The sequence below is a fragment of the Triticum aestivum genome, chromosome 4B, assembly GCF_018294505.1.
Source record: "Triticum aestivum cultivar Chinese Spring chromosome 4B, IWGSC CS RefSeq v2.1, whole genome shotgun sequence".
NCBI classification, from domain to species: domain Eukaryota; kingdom Viridiplantae; phylum Streptophyta; class Magnoliopsida; order Poales; family Poaceae; genus Triticum; species Triticum aestivum.
The window spans coordinates 471,748,230-471,754,229 of record NC_057804.1 but is presented as its reverse complement, the minus strand read 5'-3'; positions in this window follow the sequence as shown (position 1 = coordinate 471,754,229).

Sequence of the window (6,000 nt, the reverse complement as noted above, 5' to 3'; positions counted from 1 at the left end):
CACCCAAGAAGGGTCCACGAAGAAGCAACCTTGTCTATCCCACCATGGTCGTCGCCCATGAAGGACTTGCCTCACTAGCGGTAGATCTTCACGAAGTAGGCGATCTCCTTGCCCTTACAAACTCATTAGTTCAACTCCACAATCTTGTCGGAGGCTCCCAAGTGACACCTAGCCAATCTAGGAGACACCACTCTCCAAGAAGTAACAAATGGTGTGTTGATGATGAACTCCTTGCTCTTGTGCTTCAAATGGTAGTCTCCCCAACACTCAACTCTCTCTCACAGGATTTGGATTTGGTGGAAAGAAGATTTGAGTGGAAAGCAACTTGGGGAAGGCTAGAGATCAAGATTCATATGGTAGGAATGGAATATCTTGGCCTCAACACATGAGTAGGTAGTTCTCTCTTAGAAAAGGTAAGTTGGAAGTGTAGGTTTGTTCTGATGGCTCTCTCTATGAATGAAGAGGAGGTGGAGGGGTATATATAGCCTCCACCCAAAATCTAACCGTTACACACAATTTACCAATCTCGGTGGGACCGAATCAACAAACTCGGTCGGACCGATTCAGTAAACCTAGTGACCGTTAGGGTTTTCGGTGGGACCGACATGCAACTCGGTAGGACCGATGTGGTTAGGGTTAGGGCATAACGTAATCTCGGTGAGACCGATTACACAAACTCGGTGAAACCGATTTTGATAATAAGCTAACCAGAGAGTTGGTCAGGTAAACTCGGTGGGACCGATTCGCTCATTTCGGTGAGACCGAAATGTTACAAAAAGGAAACAGAGAGTTTACACTGCAATCTCGGTGGGACCGGTCGCTCACTTCGGTTAGACTGAAACGTTACAAAGGGAAACAAAGAGATTACATTCGCATCTCGGTGAGACCGAGATCCCTATTGGTGAGACCGATTTGCCTAGGGTTTGTGGCAGTGGCTATGACATCTGAACTCAATGGCGCCGGATAGAAAGAATCGGTGGGGCCGAGTTTGACTTTAGGTTTAGGTCATATGTGGATATGAGAAAGTAGTTGAGGGTTTTTGGAGCATATCACTAAGCACTTGAAGCAAGAAACTCATTAAGCAACACCTCATCCCTCCTTGATAGTATTGGCTTTTCCTATAGACTCAATGTGATCTTGGATCACTAAAATATAAAATGTAGAGTCTTGAGCTTTTGAGCTTGAGCCAATCCTTTTATCCTTAGTATTTTGAGGGATCCACTTTCCTCATCCATGCCATGCCATTCATTGAGCTTTCCTGAAATATTTGTCTTGGAATAGTATTAGCTCAATGAGCTATATGTTGTTAGGAATTACCAAAACCACCTAGGGATAGTTGCACTTTCAGCGAGGTACCCTTGCCTTGATCTCTCCACCTCCTTGCGAGCCTGCCTGGCGAGGCCGCTCCTGAGGAAGCTTCCTGTCGTCCACCCCGCGAGGCTTGGCCCCTCGCGAGGGTCTTGAGCTTGAGTCGATGAAGATGGGCCGCATTGGGCCACCATTTGAGCCATGCCGCAGGCAGGCAAGTCTGGGGACCCCCGTTCCCAGAACACCGACATTGTCAGCCAAACACTGGGGGACAGAAAAAATTCCCACCAGAAGTTAAAACAGTAAACATGGTCTACGTGACTCACATACCAAAGAGAAGGCGCAAACGCGCGCTTAGAGACGTATACGCTGTAGAGCCCGTCGCCCCCAAATTCAACCCCTGGTCGGCCTGCCCGATCATTTTATCACAGGGACCACCCGACTGGTATCCGGCATGGAGGATCGGCTGCCTTGGTGCTTGACCCAATAATCGATGGATACCACCTCACTCGTGTCCTCATAGACGGCGACAGTAGTCTCAATCTGATATATCAAGACACTGTCCGCAAAATGGGGATAGACCCATCCAGAATCAGCCAAAGTAACACCACCTTTAAAGGAGTGATACCAGGCGTTGAGGCCTGCTGCACGGGCTCCCTCGTATTAGAGGTGACATTCGATTCTCCCGAAAACTTCAGAAGCGAAGAATTACTCTTCAACATCGCTCGCTTCCGAGGCGGTTATCATGCATTACTCGAAAGAATGGCCTTTGCTTGCTTCAACGCAGTACCGCACTATGCCTACCTTAAACTCAAGATGCCCGGTCCACGTGGCGTCATCACTGTTAGCAGAAACACAGAGCGTTCCTTATGTGTGGAAGAGTATGTGGCGGCTCTAGCAGCCGGACACTAAGCGGACTCTCCTATCAGAATGCATGATCGGACGTTAAGACCACGGACACGGTTAGACGAGTCCGGCGCACCACCGTCGGTAACAGCCCAGATAAACCTGAGCTGGGTGCTATACATGTACCCCCATAGAGGGCATCAAGGGCTGCAAACATGTAATAAAGCCCACCATTTGGCTTGACCTTAGTAACATGCCAATGTCTCACATTTCTACTATCCATTGATAAATAACCAACTTTTTGCACGCTTACGCCATACTCTTTTACATGAGTTTTCCTTTTTACAGACACCATTCGTGCGACACCCTTCCAGGACACGGCACAACGGAGACAAAGGCGTAGACGTGTAGCAGGGCCCCGCTCAAAGGTTTCTCTTTAGATTAAGCCCCTGTGTAAACCTTCTTTACTATCTCTTGTTGCTTGACATCCCATGGGTATTCAATACACCCACGGGGGATACTGGCGTTATTGGCATTTCGCCACGACGGATTAATGCGCGTACCTGGAAATACAGGGTTCATAATCAAGGGCGCTACTCAGCCCAGTATATGTTATAAAGTCTGAATACCTTTGGGAGTGTTTGGCATCGCGAGTTTAACCTTATATGCATCAGCTCCGAATCATGTCTTTGGTCAAATGTTGGGTTTGCCTGGCTCTTGGGTTTGTTGTCTTACGTTCCGTTCTAATCGGCTAAGGCGGCCAAAGGAGAACTACTGCGATTGTGCCCTGGTTATTCTGGATGAGCACCTCAGCAGAGAAAGCCGAAAACTGACTGTCATGATATAGTGAGAGACTGGTCAACCACTCGAGGACTCATCGGAATCTTCGAGATTCCTCCGCATTAACAAAGGGCCGTTTCCTGGTCATGTACATATGCGCTCGTATCCGGATGCACGCGAAGGTACCAGGGGCTACATAGTATCCCCACTGTCAAACTCCTATGGCTAAGTGAAAGTGTTAAAGCTATATAGTCCGGTTGCCTAGTTCGACGTGTGATCACCTCCTTAATGGACCAAGACGTTGGATCAAGTGTGAATTACGCACATTTTTGCAAACACCCCCGCGTTATATGCGTGGGGGCTGAAGCCAACGACTGCTAACTTTCAGAATATATATATATATATACATCAAACGGCCGCACAGGAGGCACAATAACACTTTCGGGTGAAAGTATAAACATAGCCTTTATAATTAAAGTAGAATTGTTTTTACAATTAAATGACTTGTCACTCGAACATGACACTCTTCGAGCACTGAGCCTCTATTAAATGAACACCTTCTGTTACCTGCTCAAAATAGTGCTCGGCTGGGTCCTGGCTTCCCACTGGATTCTGGGTTGCAATGATGGTGGCCTCCATATCCGCCCAATATGTTTTAACACGGGAAAGAGCCATCCATGCACCCTCTATGCACGCCGACCTCTTCATGGCATCGATTCGTGATACGGTGCCAAGGAATTGTTGCACTAAACCAAAATAACTGTCCGGCCTCGGTCCCTTCGGCCATAGATGGTCTATTACAGACCTCATTGCAAGACCGGACAACCTATGGAGCTCGGCCACAGCAGCCATCCTCTCACTCAATGGCAACAGGCGCGTTGGAGCACTGAATTGCGACCAGAACAGCCTTTCTACTTCACTATCTTTTTGATCCTTGAAGAACTTGGTCGCATCAGCCGTACTTTTTGCCAGATCCGCATACACGTCTATAGCACTCCAGAGCCGATCCAGAGGAGCGTACTTTGGATCTAAGAACTTCATCCGCAACAAATAGGGGCTTCCAGCCGCGATTTCTCCGGCTTGTCGAAGCTCCTCCCGCGCATCCCCAATTTCGGAACGCGTCTCCTTGGCCGCATCAAGGGCCTTCTTCAGGTCAGTCGACTTCGCCTGATTCTCCTTTTCAAGGAGCTCATACCGGTCGGCGGCATCTCTCGGCTCCACAGCCATCTCGGCTATTTTATCTTCACTTCGGCGATGAGTAGCATGTTCGGCTCTCAAATCTTCAGCCGCCTTTAGGGCAGCCGCATTGCTAGCACGGGCTTGTTCCTTGGCTAGGGCAAGTTCCGCCCTCAGGGCCTCCACGGCAGCAGCTCCGCCTGCAGCCAAAGCATATCACTTTAACATTATGCTCCTCTTAATATTTCCTATAACAAATGAGGAAAAAAGAGCACATAATCTGTGACTCGTCAAGCCGCTCATTTACAAGCGTGATGTCGGCGTCCACCACATCAGTCTGTCGCCTCAGTTCGGCGAATTCAGCGGTCCGGTCTATCGCCGGACCCTTAGCCACCTGCGCATGAATGCAGTGCAATCATTACTTGCAAGTGTGATCCTCTGTTTGCCGCCTAGGGCTGGCAACCAGAGTCTCAGGGGCTACTATCTATATGGAGCACACCTAGCGCGTGCGGTACAACCGAAAAAATATGTATTTCATAATGTACCTCAAAGCCTTTGAGCAGGCTCGTAAAAGCTTCATTCAACCCGCTTGTGGCGGATGAAATCTTCTCAAACACCGTACCCATTAATGCACGGTGATCCTCCGAGAGAGCAGCTTGCTCCAGAAGGCCCGTCAGCATGTCCGGCCGGTCGCCGGACTGTGCTGGACCCTTCTTATTGCCCCCCATGGGAGCCGAACGCTCCGGGCTCAGGGCGGCCAAAGTTTCAGCTTCTGGCCTCGGTGAATCTGGACTCCTCCGTGACGACACCTCGTGGTCGCCCGCCCCATGGGGCGGAGAGGCAGGTGGGGTTTCACTCTCCATCATCTCTGGAAGAAGATCCCCCGAAGACGAACTCTGTTGAGAAGAGCTACTAGCCGGACTGCAAAGGATGGATCCTGGTTATTGTTCTTGGAGGAGGAAGCGGTAGCTTTGTATTTACAGTTAACTTACAGCTCGGTGGAGGGTTGGCCCGTTTGCGAGCATGGCGCTGTGAGGACGCCCTCCGAGGCAGGGCCCCCTGGTGAAGTTTTCTTCCCTTGTCTAGGCGCCTCCGCTTCCAAGTCTTCGGAGGCGGCCCTCTTCTTCCCGCGGGGGGAAGCAACATTAGATTCCCCTCCCTGACTATCCTCCTTCATGGAGACAGTAATTCCCCCGGTTTGGATGTGCAATGTGTGAAGCTCTGCTTCTCTGTTCTTCCCTTCGTCTTTCCCCGAGGGCACTTGACTTAGCACACGTCTAAGCATCCTGGCTATTGCAGGACTAGGCGAGACTTCGGGAAGTGGTGCCGGACACCTGATTCTCTCCGCCTTGCTGAGCCGATCCTGGCCGCGGATGGTTTTCAGAATAATGTTGTGATAAATATAAACAAAGTGTTCGGTTTCAGGGTTACTTACTTGGGTATCTGGGCGGTTGCAGCTTAGGCCCACATCCTCGGTGGTGTCCGGACACTTTACTTGTGGTCCGAAGAATAACCTATACATCCCTTCGAGCGTCATGCCAAAGAAGTGCTGAATAGTTTGCGGACCTTCTGAGTTGAACTCCCACATCCGGAGAGGCCGACACTTGCACGGCAAGATCCGTCGGAGTAGCATTACCTGAATTATGCTGACAAGACTGATGTCCCTCTCAAGAAGCTCCCGAATGCGGCTCTGCAATGTCGGTACGTCATTAGCAGGCCCCCAGTCTAGTCCCACGTTGGCCCATGACGCCAGTTGAGGCGGAGGGCCCGAGCGGAAGTCGAGGGCAGCCGCCGACTTTGTGCCTCTAGGAGCCATGACATAGAACCACCTCCACTGCCATAGATTGGACACCTCCGGGAAGAAGCCCTCTAGCCATGGGGCATCGGCGT